General features: G+C 34.7%; 1 protein-coding gene across 2 annotated transcripts in view; it reads left to right on the top strand.

The window, feature by feature from the left end:
- Positions 1–11,249: 11,249 nt before the first annotated feature.
- LOC106087398 (protein singed) overlaps positions 11,250–21,158 on the top strand; it is a 116,915-nt gene continuing 107,006 nt past the window's right edge. The window contains exons 1-2 of one of the 2 annotated variants that reach the window (XM_059366686.1): positions 11,250–11,352; positions 11,413–11,523. The gene's annotated coding sequence lies outside the window, so the exon portion shown is untranslated. Of the gene's footprint in view, positions 11,577–21,158 lie in introns of both variants that reach the window. The other variant, XM_059366687.1, reaches the window with a different exon arrangement.

A 21,158-nucleotide genomic window follows, 5' to 3' on the forward strand; every position in this document is an offset into this window, starting at 1 on the left:
GCGAAGCGCCCTATCTATTAACAAGTTTTTGTTGTGTGTGTGTATTATGGTTAAGAACAAACCATAGCACACACAAACAACGAAAAATGGCGCGAACTAGTTACACAAAATCAGAGTTGCAATAATCACTGATTTTGACACATAGTGCACTCAATATTTTGTTGTTGGGCAACTGCCACTACCTGTAAATGAATATAACTTGGTTTTAACCATAAATGACATACAAATGTGTAATTTGTTTACGAACTTCATTCTATCACCTGAAGTCTTCAACTGGATCTTTTAGAAAGTACTTCAGTCAACTTTGAATGTCGTGTCGGCAAGAGCTATCGTTGACCGATCGTTATAATATTTTGTATTTTGCTTATTGAGATCAAAAGGAAAAAGGAATCCTATTTGTTTTTTGTACATCCCACAGAGGAGCATTGGTTAACACCTAAATAATTGCCTACTCAGTGCGTGCCTGCTGCTCCGGGCAACTGACCGCGTGGAGAATCTCATCGGAGTCTTTTCGACTTGAGGTAAGTTCTCGGAGCAAGTTTGCAAGATCGCCCAGAACGAGGAAAGCTGTCTCCCCAAGATGAAGAGCCTGTGTCCCTAAGCAAAGCAAGTCAAACTCAATTTTTAAAAAAACCTTTTTAGTCGACTTGATTTTTTACATACAAATTAGAATAGTTGAAAATTTTTTCCAAATTCTCTGAACACTGTACTCCTACACTGACTTCGAGGCTACATGATACTCACAGATGTGTTTGGTACAGTTGATATGAATAACTTAGTTAGGTTGTAGATCTTTAATATGAAAACACGCACCGAAAAGCATTGGACTGATAAGTGATCAGTTAATGCTTACGGGAGCCAAGTGTATAAACATTCATCCATCCATACATATATTCGTTCGTTTATCCTCCCCCTTAACCATTTCCCATTTCATCTTGGTCCGTTCAGTATGAAGTAGTTTTTCATTTTTTACAACATTTTTGTTTATTTCTTTACTTGTGTTTTTGTGAATTTTACTGAACTAATTGTAATAATCAGAGCATGAATGCTTGCTTGCTCGTATCTTCACCTAGACTTTGTGTGATTTTTTTATGGAAAATGCGAGACTGGGACTAATGAATGATGAGCTAGCTTTTTGGCTGATGCAGTTGTTTCGCATATGTTTTTGCAAATTTATTGGATTAAGTGCATCCAAGCAGTGCGACGGGGTCTGTAAAACATTGTTTTTGGCCAGCAAAACCCCATAGCTGGTCATCTTCTTTGTTAGCAGATTTCATCGCTGTTGGCTATGTTGTGATGAACTAAATGACCATGGCTATTTTTGGGGGAAATTTTCAAAGTTAGTTTGGCCATAAAATGGAATATTTGTTTAACAAAATTTTTTTGAATTAATTAGAGCTATTTATTATTTTGTCTTCTATGAAAAACGTTCATAAAAATGTATATTATTGCATTTTTTGTTTATATATGTATGAAGTCTATAATTAAGAGCTGGTGGATATATTCATTTTTGGCTGCAATTAGGCACATTTTAATTAATTTTGAAGCCAATAGTTGAACTAACAAGAATTCATTTCGTTTTCAGCTGAGCCTTAACACAAAAAAACCAAAAAACCCCAAACACAAAATAATAAAGACCAACAATAATCCATTCCAAAAAATTATATTTTCTCTGGTTAAAGAATATTAAGAATATCTATGGGTTGCCAACTGAGCTACTAAGACCATAGAACTTAAAACCGATTACATGAGACATGAGTCTAATTGTGGTAAGTGGAAGACTGAAACAACTTGTCTCAAAATTATCTTTCGATGGGTGAGATGCTCACAATCCGTATAAATGGCATGGGAATGGGAGATAAGAAACATATGAACGCTGCACCGCACATGACATTGAAATCGAGTTAGGAGACTTTTACGCCGAAATGGGAAGGAACAATATTTTTGGCCCCTCGGACACATACAATCGATCCGAAGATCGAACATCGATTCTCACTACTACCTTGTGGTCGCAAATGTCCACATCAGTCGACTCATAGCAACAAACTTACGACACGGAAGCTGAACGTCGGACAACACCAGTTGGAACCAACATACTTCACTCGACTGACCCAATTGTTTTTAAGCAATTGTCCCTTGTCCGTGGTCAAGCCAATGACCACTTCATGAGAAGCTTAGTGAAATTGGTATACTCGCAAATTGCAAATTTTGCCCATGAACGATCCACTAGGGAACTGGGGCAAACTTCTCACATATCAATGAGTGCAGTCCGTTTAAGGTTTAAGCTTAATGATAAGGGGCCTCCTTTGTATAGCAGAGTCCGAACGGCGTGCCGCAGTGCGATATCTCTTTGGAGAGAAGTTTTACATGGCATAGTACCTCACAATTGTTGGCAGCACTAGGAGGGGAAAACCACCGCTGAAAATTTTTTGCGATGGTCTCGCCAGGCGTTCTGCGTCATAGGCGGACATGCAAAACTCTGCTATACGGTGGCCTCTTAGGATACGGTGACATACTTGGATACCAAAAACCTTCCCAAGGAACCAGTAGTGTCGAAATGAAGACAAGAATACGGAATACGTGGCAACCCTGCAGCATTTCGCCAGACTATGGGTGGGGATCCGGAGAAAAGGATTGGGGGAAAAGGCCTTTTCCGCAGGAAAAATAAAGAAATGAAAGAGTTGTGCATGCATCGATTTGCTATATCGATTAACTATAATACACAATTATATATATAATACACGATTATAGTTAATCGATATAGCTAATCGATGCATGCACAACTCTTTCATTTCTTTATTTTTCCTGCGGAAAAGGCCTTTTCCCCCCATCCTTTTCTCCGGATCCCCACCCATAGTCTGGCGAAATGCTGCAGGGTTGCCACGTATGCCGTATTCTTGTCTTCATTTCGACACTACTGGTTCCTTGGGAAGGTTTTTGGTATCCAAGTATGTCACCGTATCCATTGTATATATATATATATCCGTATATATATATATATATATATATATATATATATATATATATATATATATATATATATATATATATATATATATATATATATATATATATATATATATATATATATAAATATATATATATATATATATATATATATATATATATATATATATATATATATATATATATATTGGCCGGTTTTCACTTCTAGAGCTTTTGTCAGCGTATTTCTTAACAGGTTTTCTCTAAATTTTGCACAATGTCTTTTGATTTTTAACATTTGTGCTTTGAACCCCGTTTACACTGCTCATTAAATTCTGATTTAAGGCTCTCGTCAGCTGATTTTATAAAAGGGAAAACAGATGATCGAGTCATTAAATCCGGATTTAAAGAGCAGTATAAATGGGGTTTTTGTTAAAATATGTTAAGATTTAGATATTTTTCCCATGTATGTATATTTTTGTCCAATTTTGACTAACAATGCAAAAATTTGGTATTTTCAACCGTTCCTCGCAAAATTTGGCCCTACGGTTTCTCTTATCTACGGTTTCTATGTCTTAAAAGATTTATATGAAATAGCTCCCATATATGGTATGTACATATCTCCCGATGTTCGCTCTGAAGGCCTTTGGTAAAACATTTTTCGATCAATCTTCTTAAAATTTTACACTACGATTTCCTCTATGACTCCTACAAAAAGTCCGAATTTTGGTCAAAATTTTACATTTTAAAGTTACAATGTCGTAAAGGGTATGAAAAGGCCGACAACGCCCGCTTTAAGATTTTCTTTAAGGAATGGTCAAATAAACCTATATAAAGGCTTCATTAAGTTTTGTCAGTACGGCCGTTAATCTAAAGTTTTTTATACTCACCACCGTAGGATAGGGGGTTTATTAATTCAGTCATTTCGTTTGCAACACATCGAAATATCAATTTCCGATCGTCAAAGTATATATATTTCGGATCGTCGTAAAATTCTAAGACGATTTAACGATGTCCGTGTGTCTGTCCATCCGTCTGTTGTAATCACTCTAGAGCCTTCAAAAATTGAGATATTGAGTGAAAATTGGCACAGATACCTCTTTTTGATGCACGCTGGTTAAGTTCTTGAATGGGCCAAATCAGACCATATTTGGATATAACTGCCCTTTATATAGACCGATTTTCCGATAAAGGGTCTAATGCCCATAAAAACGTTATTTTTCATACGATTTTGCTGAAATTTGCAACAGTAAGTTATTTTAAGCTTCCCGACATCTGACCTAAATATGGGTTAGATCGGTCTATATTTAGATATAGCTGCCATATAGACCGATCACCCGATAAAAGGTCTGAAACTCATAAAAGCTTTATTAATCACACGATTTCGCTGAAATTTAAAACAATGGGTTATTTTAAGCCTCTCGACATCCAACCCAATTTGGTTCATATCGGACTTTATTTAGATATAGGTGCCTTATAGACCGATCTCCCGATAAAGGGTCTGAAGCCCATAAAAGCTTTAACTTTTATCCGATTTCGATGAAATTTTAATAGTGCGCAGTTTTAAGCCTCCCAAAATCCGACCCAAATATGATACAGATCGGACTATATTTAGATAAGCTGTCATATAGATAAAGGTTTTATTTTTTAACCGATTTCGCTAAAATTTGACACAGTGAGTTATTTTTAGCCTCCTGACACTCGACCAGGATTCACTGAATATTTGGCAGTACTTGGCATTGAGGATGTCAACTTGTTCTCTTTTTACATTCATTCTTTGTTTACGTTTTCTCCTATATGATGACATTTTCAATCGTCAGATTTGACATCCTTAATGATGTTTATGGGGCCTATCCACTTTGTGTTTTTGCATGTGACCTAACCTTCTATTAGTGAATCCTGACACTCGACCTTAACATGGTTCAGATCGGACTATATTTAGATATAACTGTCATATAGACCGATCTGCCGATAACGAGTCTGAAGCCAATAAAAGCTTTATTTAGTACACGATTTCATCGAAATTTAAAAGAGTAAGTAGTTTAGGACCTCCCAACATCCGACCTAAATGTAGTTCTGATCGGACTATATTTAGATATAGCTGGCTTATAAACCGATCTCCGATAAGGGGACTGAAGCTCATTAAAGCTTTATTTATTACCCGTTTCGATGAAATTTTAAACAGTCAGTTTTTCTGAGCTTCACAATATCCGACCTTAATATGGTTCAGATGGGTTTATAATTTGATATATCTGCCAAAAAGACCAATATTTTGTTCTACAAAATTTAATAGTGACATATATTAGACCACTCAATGTCCGTGCCGAATTTGGGTGCATAAGTTATCCAATTTTCACCGGATTGTGACGAAATGGGATTTACATTATATACCCGAGGCGGTGGGTATCCAAAGTTCGGCCCGGCCGAACTTAATGCCTTTTTACTTGTTTGTATGGACTTCATATGGTTTTCTCTTTTTGCCTTCTTTTCCAACCACCTATTTTTCAAGACATTTGGCGTTAAATGCTATGAAAGAATGATTCCCTTGACAATCAATAAACACCAGCTGATTCCAAATTCAATTGTGCATCCTTATCGCCTTGTTGGCATAAACTGCTCTATCATGGTGGTAGTTGGATAATGTGTGTGGGGTGGTGTTCGATTTCTCATCTCTCATGCTGGACTCTCCAAGTTTAGCTCCCATGACCGTAATAAAACACAATGCATAGACACCAAACGGCAGTGGTTGTGATATCGTTTTGAAAACGTATTTCCAATTTTCTAAAATTAAATGAAAAAAATGGAATGGAAACTTTACTTTTGGCATTGTATTTGCCATGGCACCATTATCGTTGTCCTCAAACACAATCATTTGTTGTTTTACTTTCAATTGCTTTGTTTAACTTCAATAGGGGTTGGTGACAAACGTGTAACGAACGCATTCGCATTCCTCTCTCTCATTACAAAAATCTGTAAGTGACAATCTCTTACACACAAGTACCCGCACCCCCACAACATCCCGTATGTTGAAGCACCATATGGTGCACTTTGTTAATGTAGGATACTTGTGTGCTTGCTGGGTTGGTTGGTTCACTTCCTCGACCTTGGGAACATTTACGCTCTGGTAGATACTTAAGTGAGTGACTCTTGACGTTACAAAACCGTTGACGCCAAAAACTCTTGTCTGTTATTTTTAAATATAGGAAAATAATTACAGGGTACTTTATGCGGCTCTTCTCAAGAAGACAACGATATTTTATTTCGTTGGCCAACAATTGGGTTTGTATTGGTATACATATACCAAGTGAAATCGTCCAAAATTCCTTAAATATTAATTCCATAAAACCTTAATCATAATAATTTGTTAGCGTCACTGAGCTTAATTTAATCGGACAGAACTCATTGATGTATGAGAAATTTATCCCTGTACCTTAATTGAATGTTCATGGGCAAATTTGCCCATATACCCATATATTCCCATACCCGTACTATTGACTACAATATAGTCCTATTCCCACATATTTATTTGGTGGCATTTTTAGGAACTCGTACTCTACTCTCAAACAGTCCCGATCATATTGCACCGAGCGGTCTACCTTTTAAGGGGATTTTTAGGAGTACTGATATATGATACCTAGTATTTATATTTGATTTATACTCTATTGTCAAAGACCTTCATTTAAATCCCAAATCAACCCACCCGGCCTACATGCCCATTAGGAGATTTTTGAGGGTGGGGCAACCAGCCCTTCAGACACATTGGACCAATATTTTTATCAGATTAATATTTTACTAAATAACGTTCATTTTATACCTATATTGTAGGTAAATATGTCCGTTTGGGTTGAGTTTTCCCCTCATGTTGCTTGGCCTCAGTTTTTCTACAACATCTTTAGCTTTGTGGGTTAACCCGAAAGATGCTGAGTAAATTTCGCATAGATCGACCCAGTCACTTATCGAGTGACAACGAATTGGAAAAACTTGATGCCTTTCTCTATTCCCACATAGATTTCATGTGAGTAATATATGGTCCCGATTACCCTAAATTTTTTTGTAGGTTGGGTTGCCCCTTAAACATTCAGACTTGAATTTGGATATATATAAGGGTTTTTTTAAAAACCTAATATTTATATCCCATACTTTTCTGTTCGTCTGCATGTCGCCTTTTTGAAGGTGTGTAACATTAGAAAGGGGAAATATTTATCTAGTCACTCCGTTAGTAACGCCTCGAAATATTAGGTCTGTTCGCTCACTTTAATCTCTTTTGCTATTTATTTGAATTAAACAGCTGGTTTTCATAAAACTCCTGTTCGATGCTGCAAATTTCTGCTGGGAAAAAATTTTACAGTAGGAATTGCAAGCTCTCAAGTATCAAACTCTCAAAATTTAGGTTGCTCTTCGCGCTCTCCCGCTCTCTTCTGCTGGCAAATAAAGTATGCCAATGACTTCCAATAACAATTTGTGCAAATTTGCACAAATTTCTGAGTACACGAACACACCTTTTAATCGGTTTTTCAATAAATTATATACATATGCAAGGCGAATTTAAAAAGGTGGTCTTATGCGAACAGGCGTTAACAGCTGGACAGGTTTGACGGTATTAAGATGACAAATTTTTGTTTGCATTCTCTCTGTTGTTATTTTCTTTCTCACATATTCTCTGCTCATGTTCGCACACGTATACACACACGTACAATAATTTCTTTGCGTGTGTTGGCAAAAGTACGACCAGCTTTATTGCTGATTTCATTCAATAGGACATTCCCTCATTACTTATGAAAAATTTTTCATAAAAGTTTAATATTATCATTGAGAGTTTTGTAGTGTTTCAAAAAAGTAACCGTGAAAAACATGTGTTTTCACTGGTGAAAAACGAACATAGTACCAGCCATGACATAATTACCTGGTAGTGTACCTTAAACAACTGAGTACAATTTTTTCTCGCAAAGTACACTATCTGTCAACCAGTTTTGGTTATGTGTGTGCACTATAGTTAAGAACCATAACACACACAAACAACGAAAAATGGCGCAAACTAGTATCATACACATATTCAGAGTTGCACTACTCGCTGATTTTGACAGATAGTGTACTCAATATTTTGTTGTTGGGCAACTGTAAATGAATATATCTTGGTACCAGTCATTAAGTATAGAACAAGAAACAAGTTTTTATTCCATAAGTTTCTTAACGACCTATATTTGATGGTTGGTATTTTTCTGCGAAGACCCTTATATAACATATATAAAATGACTTCAGGCCTGCCATAAACTCCGGATTTAAAGCTCTCGTCAGCCGATTTTATAAAGGAAAAACAGATGATCGTGCTATTAAATCCGGATTTCTAGAGCAGTGTAAACGGGGTTATACATTTATAAATCAATAACTCTTATTACTAGTTCCAGCTTTCAAACAGCTTTTTTTCTAAAAATCGGAGAAGTACATTGCGAACAAATCAAGATTGCTGCGTTGCTGTCGAATCCTATAAAAACACACATATATTTGATCTGTTTACAATTCAACCATATATGGTGAGTTTTTGTTCCCGGCGATCTGCAAAATATTGTTAACCGGCTAAGCCGTTTCCACTGACTTTGTACTCTAAGCACTGGTGAATTCGACCTGCGTGAAGTTAACAGTAGACACGAAACGAATAATAGATTAATCAAGCGACTCTTAAAGAGACACCAAGTGTAAAAATTAGAAAATTTAGAGAAGAGAGAATTTCAAGAGAATTTTGTGTGAACAGTTAATGTGATTTAGCTTCTTTTGATTCGATTGAGGAAACATTTTTGCTTTTAAACTTTAAATTATTTTTACAAAACATTTGTTAACTTCTGGTTTTTTTTATTTACCAGTCTAGCGGAGTCGCTAGCTTATCATGGCGAAACAATTAAAGGTGGTTTCATTTGTATAACAACCACAAATCATATGGTGCAATCTGCCATCTTGTCATCAATCTGATTGGCGTTTTGCCAACACCCGCACAGAAGTTTGTGTGCCTGTGTGTGTTCATGAGCAGGGAACATGCGAAAAAAAGAGAAAATAACAAAGAGAATGCAAACAAAAATCTGACATCTTAATACCGCCAAACCTGGCCAGCTGTTCGCGTGGGACCTTCTTATTAAATCCGTCTTGCTTGTTTGTGGATAAATAAAACGCTCTTCCCGCTAAATGCTTAGTACTTTAACTTTTGCAGCACTGACACACATCCGAATCATCAAATATCAACAAAACAAACAAATTAATTTATTCTAATTTTAAATAAAATGTGATTCATGGTTCATAAATATGATTTTATTACAATCCTAAAAAAATTTTGCCATTCTAGAATGTTTAATCATTGAATAAATGTGGTGCGTTCTTCCTCTTTTAGTTTTGCCATTCTAATCGAATGATGACACCATACCTTTTAATAAACAACGATAAGATTAGCCGCTTAGCTAATTGAGGATAGCATTTTTCTCCATACATACTATGCGAAAAAATCCGCTTAATGGGTAAATAAAAACACCCGTTTTGTTGTTAGCTCCTTTTTGTTAATTTACTTGTGTTTTTCTGCAGTTTTTATATTTCCCCAATTCCTTTTTCTCCTCTCTTAGGTGACTCTTGAGAATGAAACAAAACAAAAACATCAGATTTTTAATCATTGTGTGTTGCTGCAATTTTTTCAGAGAGGGAAAATTCATCTATAAGAATCTTTGTGAAATAAAGACGTCTCTAACTATCGATAACACAAAATTTTCCAAATTAACAGGGTGACATAAAGTGTCAACAAATCAAAAAGTACGGAAATTATCAACCACTTCCATTTCATTTATCAAACAACTTTTATTTCCACCATGGAGGCCACGACTAGACTTCGTACACAAATGTCTCAAAGAAATTTGGTAGGGGCGCCAAACATAAAATTTGGTCCCGAATAAAGTTTCCAGATAGAACCAATGACGGAGTTTAAAAGCAAAGCAAATATCAGAAAGTAGTTAGTACTAAAAAATTTTGAACAAGTGAAAGTGAGGGCATTAAAACGCGTACTTAAAGCGGTTTTAAATTAACCTCCTCCGAATTTTTTTCTTGAGCCCCTAAAGAGCGCAGCTATTATCCTATTTGTCTAAAATTTTATATACTGACCTCTCCTACGACCGCCAATATCAAATATGGTTCAAATCGGTCCATAACCTGATACAAAGTCTAATTCTGGTCTCCAGGCTGGAAAAAGTGTTTTGACAATCAATATCTCGAAAACTTTGTTTGGGCTTGGCGTGTCCCGGACACAAGTTATACACTAAATTATCGGTATAATATTCCTCTAACAAATAACGATAATGCCATTGTGTACGAAGCTTTTTCTGTTCACCAGGATGGAAGTCGTCTCGTTGAAATTATTTCGTACTATTTCTAAAATAATAATTTTCTGCCGTCGCACTGTAGGAGAAAATCGATAACTAGAAAAACTTTGCCGTATGAGAACGGAAATGACTAATGATTTCAAAATCCCAGGTAGTCCGGGAGCATTTTGGCAGGGTCCTAAAGTTAGTTTTTATTGAAAAAACTTGCTTTAATATCTTAATTTGTTCTTCTTTGTTTATAAAGAGAACATATTGTAGATGCGTTTAAAGTGAATTTTGAACAAAATATGTCAAGCTAAATAGGTTCTATATGTACTCCAAAATAGACAATTTTATTGAAAAATTGGAAAAACTCCTTGAGCTCAAAATTTCTAAATTTCAGATCTCCCAATTGGACACATATTTTTTTAATCCATATGTACTCTTAACCCAGGTAAAAAATTAGTTTGGACCTAAAAATATTTGTGGCTTCCACAGCAAATTTACTAAAAAAATGCTCGAAGGGGTATTTTGGGTATTTTTGTATCAAATTCAGTCGGAATTTATTTTTAATTTTTTAAAGACACTTTTATCTGCAATATTCAAAAAAAATTTCTAAGAAAATCGCAGTTTTTTCTGTAATTGTTTTACATATAATACATTTTCCACATTCGTGCCTGTGACATTAATTTAAAAAATAGGGAAAAATTTTAATTTTTCTGAAAACTAAAATTCAAATTGAATTTTTTAAATTTAAAAGAGATGTCTCAATCACGGCATATTTTTACTAATTTTTTCGATTTTCTCCCAGTGTGTGTCGCTAACCAGATATGGTTGATAATCTTTGTATTTTTAAAATTTTCACATTGTGACACCCTGTGAATTTTGAAAATTGTGTTTTATCGAAAGTTAGCGACGTTGTTAACTACACGCAGGTTGAATTCGTTTTGTTATTTTAACCATTTGCACATTCGGCAATTGAATTTCAAACGAGAACGTTGTCTGTTAATTTAAAAATCTTTTCAAGATTCTCAACAACTGTGCAATCCTCTAAGAAATCCAGATAAAAAAGAATTAAGTGAAATTTAGAAATCAAATTTTTTAAATTGAGATTTATTTGAAAAATAACAATTTTTAGAATATCCTGGAATATTTGAGTAAAAGTGAAAACAAGTCATAAAGAAAGATTTTTGCGAGATTTCACATAGCAATCCAGAAAAAGGGTGTAACAGAGGAATACACAACAAAGGTAACAACAACAACAACACATCGAAGCAAAAAGCAAGCGCAAAAAATAAAAAGGTTAGAGCCGGTTAAAAAAATTGCTAAAAGAAAAATTAAATTGTTAAACAAGGAATACGTGTGGCCAAAAAAAGTGATACAATAAAAACAAGAAGCATAACCAAAAGAAAGTTCAAAATTAAAAAAAAGAAAGAAACGTCGTTAAACGTATTGAAAGCAATTTTAATTTAAACAAAGGATTTTTCCAACCATCTTTTCTCTCAGACATATTCATCATTGTCATCGTCATCATCATCAACGACTTGAATTTCCCGCAACGAACGGCAAATTAGACACAGCAAAGGCGGAAACAAAAGAGTTGATTATATTGAATGGTGAGTAGATTTCTCTCTACAAATCCAATTGGAGCATCTGCAATTTAGCCAGCAGGATATGGGAGATTGCAATTATTTAGGAATTTTATTGCTTACAACTTTTCGATTATTTCGCGAACAAGAATGTGTTGCCAAAGGGTCTATAAAACCGGCTTTACTTCCTCCCTTTTTCGTCTATTTCTTTATCTTATATTTGCTGCTTTTGCTTGGTTGGCTTTTCCTTTGCCAACTTCTTTATGAACGTAATTATCCGTGACATTGGCATTGCAGTTACACTTTATTAATTTTCCTGTTTTCGTAGCTCGCGTTGGCACTCACTACACTCGTCTGCAAGTTTTTTTTGTTTGTGGCTTTCGTTCGTTTGCAGTAGAATATACATGAGGGACGAACAAAGTACCGCGCCTTGTCTGTTGGCAAAATCAGCAAGCAAACTACCATTTGTTTATTAATCTGCGACTTGGAGTCGTCTTGTGTTTGCTGCAAGTGATATCAATGCAGCGTTTTTATCATTGGGGAGATTGAGTATCTACATCATTTTTGAGCTGTTAAATGGATTTTTACAATTGATAATTTAATTTACTTAGGACAAAACATGTAAAGGATGCTTTTTTAGGCGTATGGTTTTGAAGGAGAAATAAAATGAATACAATTTAATATTATGGTCAAGAATTTATATTATTATAATGTAAAGAATTTGCCATTAAGTATTAAAAATGATTTCGGGAAACTTGCCGCCTCGGATGGCTAAACTAAATTTCAGAAAAGCCGCTAATTTTCAAACACTCTTTTGGGACGTGTGTGAAATTGCAAACGAAATTAAACACTAAAACCAAGTGAAAGGTGTAAAAAAGACCAACTCCGAAAAAAGATGGTCATTCACCTTTGAGTTTTGGTCCCGAGGACCCTCTATGGTCCGTCCTTCTGAAATTGTGCGGAATATGGGCAATATATTGGGTTGCCCAAAAAGTAATTGCGGATTTTTTAAAAGAAAGTAAATGCATTTTTAATAAAACTTAGAATGAACTTTAATCAAATATACTTTTTTTTACACTTTTTTCTAAAGCAAGCTAAAAGTAACAGCGAATAACTGACAGAAGAAAGAATGCAATTACAGAGTCACAAGCTGTGAAAAAATTTGTCAACGCCGACTATATGAAAAATCCGCAATTACTTTTTGGGCAACCCAATAGTTAAAAAAGAAATTTTAACGTAGAATACGAATGTGGCGAAAAAAATATAAGTTAAAAGCATAGGTTCCCTATGGTCATGAAATTTTACGGTATTTTTTCGGGAAAACTGCACTTTAAAGGGCACACCCCCGATTTCTTTCTTGCTAACATAGGCAAGGAGTAAAAAAAGATACATATGAAAAAAATAATTTTTCTTTCTTTTAGAGCATAATTTTTTTTTGCCTATCTATCGTAATCTATTTCTTCGTACTTTTTTTTGATAGTCATATTGCCTGTTAACAAGTTTAAAATTTTTCAAGATCCCGTATTTTGCATATTCTTAATCTAGTCGGCAATACTTTTCATTTGATACTCATATTACCTAGGTTGGACAACTTCCTCCCAAGGGTGGCCCAAGGGCCTTCGCTCTAAAAACGGACTTCAGATTCGTGTTCCTGGGGTCAACCCACATCTAGCGAAATCGGAGATGCGCCTAATAAAGTGCAGTTTTGCCTTATGAAGGGAAGGTTTGTATGTGACAGAAATATTTTTGCTATAGTATTATAGCATTCTCCAGCGCCTACCATAATGAGGACTCTTTTCCTTGATTCCCTTAATTGAAATAAATGTTAAAAACACCGTAAATATAGACTTCAGAAAAAATAGGGGTATTTGCTGAGATATTTCTACAAGAAAAGAGCTGAAAACTTTTGGTTAAAATCGAAAAATTTGGTCTAAAATGGGAAAAATATCAAAAATTTCAAACACGACAAATAAAACAATATCCGTTGAAGAGAAATAAAGTAAAGAAATACAAAAATACGGTCTGTATCTGAACAATATTTGTTTGTATGAATTATTACAAGACCGAATAAATTTAGCACAATACATGCAAATTTGATTTAAAAAAAAAATCCCTTTTTTGATAGACATCTCTCAAAGTTCTTAAAATTAAAAAAAAAAAACAAAACAAAGGAAAATACATAAAACTCGGATGGGCCGTACTTTGGAGATGTTGTGTATTTTGAAGCTGTATCAAATTTCCACCATATTGTGAAACTATGTGTTCACCCAGAGAAAAATTTACATCAAACGTACTCATATCAGTACCATACGGAGTTGATAATTAGCCTTATTGCCCAGCAGGTATTGGTGTTAATACAAAACTGTTATCGATTTCAGTACAAATTATTTTAATACCAACACCGTTTTCACCTGAATAACCAACCCTCAAGTAAACCAAAGTAAAAAAAAAAACATTGAAAAAACTGTATTTTATTTTGATTATGCATTTTTATAATTGCAAAAAATAATGTTACATCGTGACCAAGCTGAGTTCTTTGTATTCAGCAATTGATTCCATGTCCATTGTTATTATATCCATTGTCACCGCTTTCGAGTAATGTACGCTCACTAATCGTATTAAAACATTTTATTAAATAAGAACAAATGTACTAAATATTTTGTACTAAAGTAAACAACTCTTTTGCCGAGATGACAAGAACACAAGTATGATGCCGTCAATTCTTAAAAGACTTCTTCGTCTAGTATTAAATTAATGCCGAATGATATTAAAAGTTTTTGACAATAACCCGAATAAAATAATACAAGCCGGAATTGGAAAAATACATCCCTTTTCTATCAGTGTTGGTGTGTAATACAACTCACTATACCAAATTTGAATGTAATTAGGAAATAAAAACGGCTTTTGTAGCTCCTAGGCCTTGAATTGGAAGATCCGATAGGTCTGGACCAAATGGACACGCATTTCGAAGAGTCTATTTGAGTGAGGGTAAAAAGTGCGCCTATTAATGATCCCAGATCTTTGATCCGGAGATCGGTGTATATGACAACTATATCCAAATATAGTTCGATGGACTATATTCGGCACTGTGCCTTTCATAGGTCTAATAACACGAATCGGAATATGTGTTAGCCACATATATATTAAAATTTCAGCGATATCTGGCAATAAAATTGATTTTATGAGCCTAAGATATTTATTTATTTATTTATTTATTTATTATTATAGTCAATGGAATTCATATCCTTACAGACTAAGATTAAATTCAAAAAATATAAATATATTTACAAAAACTATGTTAGGGGAAAAGCGCAATATAAACTTGACCTAAATACTTCTTTAGATGTGCTAAAATCAATACTTGGCTTCGATTCTTTTTGAAAATTTAAATTAATTCGATTTAAATTTAAAAATGAGCGTGTTAGTGGTCCATTGCGGGCATAATTGCAACGATGAAATTTAATACTAAATAAATCAGTAAATCGTAAACTCCTTACTGGAACAGAAAACGGAACTAAAGCCAACAAATCGGGAGAATCGACACGATTATTAATCAAATCAAAAATAAATAAAGCAGACTGAAATTTTCTACGGCAATCCAAACTCTGTAGTCCCAGTAACAAACATCGCGACCGATATGGTGGATGCTCCAAAGGAAACAAAGGCCTAAGGGCAAATTTAGAAAAAAGTTTTTGAATTCGTTCAATACGACCGATATGCGAAATACAATAAGGATCCCAAATGATGGCGGCATACTCCAACTTTGATCTAACAAAAGTTGTATATAATATCTTGAAAGTGTTAGGATCAGAAAAATCAAAGCAATTTCTCTTAATAAAAGCAAGGACCTTATAAGCATCAGGTATTATATAGTCAATATGTGGAACAAAGGACAAGGAGAAATCAAAAATCACACCCAGGTCGCGAACTGAAGTTGATTTTTTAAGTACACAATTACCAATTTTAAATGAAGTTTGGATTGGATGACGCAATCTGTAAAAAGAGACGTGAGCACATTTCGATAAATTTATAAGAAGCTTGTTGCTAATACACCAACTCAGCAGATTGTCCAAGTCATTCTGTAAATCGAAGACATCAGACATAGACTCAATTTTATGAAATATTTTTAAATCATCAGCATAGAGCAGAAATCTAGATGTTGAAAAGCATGAGGAAATGCCATTTATGAATAAAATAAAAAGAAGTGGCCCCAAGATACTACCCTGAGGCACACCGGAAGTTTGAATATAAGGTGAAGATACAAAACTCTCCACCTTTACTGTACACACTCTGTTGTGAAGATATGAAGCGATCCAAGAAAGAAAATTGGAATGAAACCCTAATTCTTGTAATTTATCGAGCAATATAGAATGTGATACTTTATCGAAAGCTTTTGATAAATCTGTGTAAATGGCTTCAACTTGACAGCCACGTTCAAAGGCAGATAGGCAATATTCTGTAAAGAGAACCAAATTAGTTGAAGTTGATCTTCCTGAAAAAAATCCATGCTGATGGGGAGAAATAAATGATTTGCAAATAAAAAACAATTTTTTGTGAATAACATGCTCAAACACTTTTGAAACACACGACAATTTAGCAATTGGCCTGTAACAAGTTACATCGTCTTTTCTGCCACCTTTAAAAACTGGGGTAATTGATGCTACTTTCCATCTATTAATAAATATACCCTCCTTAATAGAGAGATTGAAAATGAAAGTTAAAATTGGAGCTACACAAATAGAACACTTTTTTAGAAAATAAGCACAAAGGCCATCGGCGTCGTGTTTAAAACTATTCTTAATATTAAAAATAGCGTCCAACACATCTTCATCCGAAACAGAAATATTTGCCAAATTAATAGCAGATACAGAATCAAGGACTGCCGCGCTACTTGTTACGGGAGAATCAAAATTAGATTTGAAAAAAGAAGCAAACATATTAACCACGTCCACACCAGATTTTGATGTACAGCCATTATATGTGAGAGTAGATGGGATATCAGATGTTTTCCTTTTAGAGTTAACATAAGACCAAAAGCTTTTAGGATTGGCTTTAATTTCATTCTCTTTATCCAGAATGTATTGCTTATAGAGGAATTTATTTAAAAAATTAAATTCACGTTGATAATGCTTGCATTGGACCAAATCTTCTGGATCACCATGCGCCAAAAAGCGCTTATGAAATTTATTTCGTAAATTTTTAAGTTTCTTAAGACCTGTCGTATACCAAGGCAGTTTATGTGGCTTATTTTTCTTAAACGGAACATTAGATTTAAGTATATCAGAGACTTTTTCTATAAAAAAATCATAACAAACTGATGATGTTTTATCATTAAATATTTTTATCCAATCAATGGAGCCAAGAATTGAATTCAACATATTAAAATCACAAACGTTATAATTTAGAGCCAGATTTTGAGACGGTGATGATTTTAGAAAGTTAAAATAACCTACTTCAACAACAATAGGCATATGATGTAGATTAGATGGGGAAATTGGAGCCAAACATTCATAAACATTAAATTTAAAATCATTTGGAACAAAAATAAGATCAAGAAATCGGTGAAGTTGATTAGAAAAATGATTAATTTGAACAAGATTTAAACTTAATAAAGTATCAATACAATTGACCTCGTAATCCTTGTTTACATTAGTGGGCGTTAAAAAATGATTGTCGTCAAATTTTGACCAACAAATGTTAGGTAAATTAAAATCACCCATAACACAAATATTAGCTTTCGACCCCATGCTTACTTCAATAGCAAAAATATTATCAATATGCTTCGAATAAATAGATGCACTACTACCTGGGGGTATGTAAGACAAACATAATACAACGCTAAGATTTAAACCATTTATGCATACAGCAATTTGGTCTAATAATCCGCTGTCATCATCCAAACCACATAAGTTTGACTTGTATTGAGATTTAACGGCCAAGAGCACACCACCTCCTCTAGAATATCCAGTCCTTGAAACATTTCTATCTTTACGGTAAACAGCAAATAAATTTAGATCGAAGAACTCAGCATCACAAAAGTCATCGTTCAACCAGGTTTCAACAAGAGCAATAACATCATAGTTCAATTGATTGGAGAAATCAAAAACATCCTTGGATTTCGTACGCATACCAGACAGATTATGGTAGTAAATTTTTAAACCATGCACCTCATTAATCAATGGGGAAGCGATTCCACTGCCATTTTTTGAAAATTTATAAATGGACGAATTCTAATATCAGTAGGCCATAACTTTGGGTTGATGACGTCATCGTAATGATTAGATGTAACACCAAGCTTAAAGTTGACGCGTTTTAAACTATTGATGTCAACATCTTTTTTCACAAGCACATAGCACTCCATATTAGACTTTGCAATGTTAGCATTCTTTTGAATAAAGTCAGTGATATGCTCGCTCGTAACTGATGGCTTAAAAGATGAAATATGCACCCATTTCTTAGAAATAACAACATCCAATTCATTTGTTGTATTATTTTCACCATAAATGACCTTATCCTTTCTTTTTCTACGCCTCTGGACACGCACCCAATTAGAATTAGGTAGGACGTTGGCTTCAAACACAGCATCATCATTATCAACAGCATTAGCATCTACTGTGTTAAGCGATGATACAGATGACGCGTATGGCACAACATGTTGGCTGTTGTTTACGTTCAACGAATGTTCGACAGCAGCAGCGACAGGGGCATTTGTACTTTGAACCTTACCAACAACATCACGGCTCCTCACTGCTGCAGTATTAAGATTGGAGTTATGTTGATGCCGTTGTTTTTTTTCAGTTTGCTTGTTGTTCTCTATTATTTGCTTCAATTCGTGCACTTCTGCTCTCAGTGAAGAGTCGATTAAGAGCTTGAGTTCTCTTACTTCAGTTTTTAAAGATGAAATGCCAGCAATTAGATTAGAAGTGAGACGCAAACAATCATTGCAGTTGAAAACTAAGTTCGCGTTTTTAATAAAAAGTTCGGCAATATTTGCATCAATGTCCGCACAGAAAAAATGATATTTAGCTCTACAAACGTGGCAGGCTATCGATTTGGCACTTAAAGCCTTAAAGCACTTGGCGCAAAGTGTATTAGGAGGGAGATCCATTAAAACACGACTGAACTATTTAACTGTCAGTGAACAACTGACTTTCAGCGGCAGATCCATTTATATGGGGGCTATATCGAGATATAGTCCGATATAGCACATTTTGGAACATAATCTGTGAATACTTTCAGCTCAAAATCTCTATCTTTAAAGACTAGTATGATTTCAACAGAAAGGCCGATGGACGGACAGACGATAGATTGTTCTAAATTTTTATGATGATCAAGAATATATATACTTTTGTTAATGTAAACGAAATCCGAAATTTAATATACCCCCATCCTTTGTTGGTGGTTATAAAAATATCGGAAATTGCTGTTATGACAAGTATCAAAGAATAATTACCTTGCAAGTGCAAATTAAAATTCCAGGGAAACGAGCAAATGAGTCCGAATGGCGTTTCCGTGGTACGACATCTCTTTGGGGAGAAATTTTTAAATGTCACAAAAGCCGCCAGTTACCGCCTGGCGCTGAAAATTTTATTTTGATGTTCTCGCCAGGATTCGAACAAAGGACTTCATAGGCGGAACTGCTAGCCTCTGCGCTATGGTGGTCTGTAATATTTACCTTAGTCATATCGTGGCCCACAATATTTAACTTAGTCATATCTTTTATAATATCACTAGCAGAATCCGAACTTTTTTCTTTACAAAAAAAAACGTACGTCCATTAGTGGCATTTTTGTTGTAGGGCGTTTTCCCAGTTACTCGTCCTAACATTTTCATATCAGTTTAGTGTTTTTGGATGCATACATACAAAATTCGCATGTATGTAGGTAAACCCATTCCCAAGATATCGCATTTCTATAAATAGGATAGCAGGAGATTCCGTCTCCCTTTCAGAAAACGAACAATTATATGAACTATTGTTCCTACACAAACCGGACGTCAAAATGTGTGTTTGTTCATACAATTGAAAATTTGGAGGCAAAAAATACGATCATTTCACTCAGTAGGACATTCCCCCTTTGTTTATGAGGATAATTTAATAAAATAACTTTGTTATCATTATCAATGTAAAACCCACAATTTTTACTTACTTAAAGAATATAATTTCTGCACTGAACTGTTTTAGACAGATGGCAAATATGCAACATTGACATCACTGTTGTTCTCTCTCTTCTTATAATCTCAAGACAATTGGAGTAAGAACGAATCCCAACAAAAGACCAAAGTGTTGCCATCTTTTGCAATTGCTAATAACACAACAAATGGAGGTATCATTCGCTTCGGTATTTAACCATAGAATTCCATCTGTTTTCAATTGTAGCAGTATATATTCTCTTCTTTCAAACATAATTACAAGAGATGAGCAGCAAAAGAAAGAATATATTGAAACAGACGAATACGTAGTAGGGCAGAATTGTGGAACACAACGATGAAACAAGCAGAGAAGAGACAATCGTAAACATGTTTTTTACTTAGTTATGGTTATGTTTTATTTATAAGTCCTGGTGTAATCGGATACACGCACACAGCAGTCACACACAGGTTTATTTCCTTGGGATTTTATACGTTTGTCTTAAGAGGGCGAGTAGTGTAACTTCTTGAACTGAAGACAGTTGTATTTCTAGACATAAAATTCAATCGTAAAATTTATGCAGACTGAAATGAAGGGGTGTGAAATAAAATAAATGAAAATGTGGTTGAACTGCATTCCTTCTATTCTTCTTGTTCTCCTAACTACTTCAACTTCGATCAGCTGGACGTGTTCAACGAACAGCTAAGGGGTATGAGGACTTTGTAATTATTCCCCCATTTAGTAGAGCTAACATCCATGAAGTTCTCAAGTTGTTGTACCATTCTTTTCTAATTGCAAAGATTCCCACTGTGCACTGGTGCTCGCACATAAGCACATGTCTATTGTTTGGTTGTATTTTTTTGCCGGCTTTCTTTTTTTGCCACCTCTTTTTGGGGTGTGTGGGAGTGCTGTATGTTGATGGGGTATTTTTCTGTATCTGTTTTGCCTTTTTTTGTTTGCATGAAATTCTGTTTCCTGCCCGATTTTTGCCGGGTGGTGTATGTAGTACACACATCTGCAATTATTGTTGTTGCTTTGTTTTCCCATTTTATCTCTCTCTTGATTTTAACAGGATTTTTCTTCTTTGGTCCTTTGCCTAAAAGTATTGGTGAGTGCGTGTGTGTGTGTGTGTATGTATCAGCAGGCGCTATAGTTTTTCCTCTTGGC

This window comes from Stomoxys calcitrans, chromosome 4 (genome assembly GCF_963082655.1).
Source record: "Stomoxys calcitrans chromosome 4, idStoCalc2.1, whole genome shotgun sequence".
In the NCBI taxonomy this organism is placed as follows: Eukaryota; Metazoa; Arthropoda; class Insecta; order Diptera; family Muscidae; genus Stomoxys; species Stomoxys calcitrans.